At 53.6% G+C, this 1,057-nt stretch overlaps 1 non-coding gene across 1 annotated transcript; it reads left to right on the top strand.

Moving 5' to 3' along the window:
• The first annotated feature begins 777 nt into the window (after positions 1 to 777).
• TRNAE-CUC lies at positions 778 to 849 on the top strand. The gene has a single exon. It is a non-coding gene; the product is annotated as a tRNA-Glu (tRNA).
• The last annotated feature ends 208 nt before the right edge of the window (positions 850 to 1,057 follow it).

Below are 1,057 nucleotides of genomic sequence, written 5' to 3'. Positions count from 1 at the left end.
TGTCACCCTATGGAAGATGTCAGCCTATGGAAGATGTCACCCTATGGAGGATGTGACCTGGTGGCAGATGTCACCCTATGGAGGATTGTCACCCTATGGATGATGTCACCCTATGGAGGATGTCACCATATGGCAGATGTCACCCTATGGAGGATTGTCACCCTATGGAGGATGTCACCCCATGGAGGATTGTCACCCTATGGAGGATGTCACCTGGAGGTGGATGTCACCCTATGGATGTTGTCACCCTATGGAGGACATCAGTTGCTGGCTCAGTGTCACCCTATGGAGAATGTCACCCCATGGCTCATTGGATGTCACCCCATTGGATGTCACCCCACCGGAAGTCACCCCACCGGAAGTCACCCCACCGGAAATCACCCCATCGAATGTCACCCCATTGGACGTCACCCCACCGGATGTCACCTGCTGTGACCTCAGGGCACGCGTGGCCTTTGCTTTGGGATTAATTACCCGTTGGAAAAGTGATTAAAAATTTACTAATTTACACCTCCGCCAACCCCGAGTGGCGTTTTGGGTCCCCAAACCCCATTCCTATACGGAACCGCCATAACGCGCATGCCGATTGGCTGCTTGCAGAGCGCGCCTTCGCTCTCGGCCAATCCCCGCGCGCCTTTCACAACCACGGGGGTGAGCCTAACCGCCTGCCCCCGCCCCCCTTGGGAGCGTGTAGCCAATCAGAGCCGCTGTAGCATTTTGACGTCTCAGCTCCGCCAATGGCGTTGTGAGAAACATCACGAGGAAGGCTCCCGTCCCTCCCTGGTGGTCTAGTGGTTAGGATTCGGCGCTCTCACCGCCGCGGCCCGGGTTCGATTCCCGGTCAGGGAAGATTTCTTTTTCTCCCGTTTTGACCCATTTCTTCCCATTTTTTCTTCCTTCGCGCCCTTTTCTTCCTCCTTTTTACACTTTTCTCCCTGTTTTCTCCTCTTTCTGTCCCTCCTCTCCCCATTTTTACCCTTTTCTTCCCCATTTTCAGTTTTCCTCCTCCTTCCCCCTCTTTTTCCTCCTAATTTTGCATTTTTTCCTTTTTTTCCTC

This window comes from Lagopus leucura, unplaced genomic scaffold, assembly GCF_019238085.1.
Source record: "Lagopus leucura isolate 7727_CA_CO unplaced genomic scaffold, USGS_WTPT01 27718-0_obj-0_obj, whole genome shotgun sequence".
Taxonomy (NCBI): Eukaryota; Metazoa; Chordata; class Aves; order Galliformes; family Phasianidae; genus Lagopus; species Lagopus leucura.
This window is presented reverse-complemented; position numbering and strand designations above follow the sequence as displayed.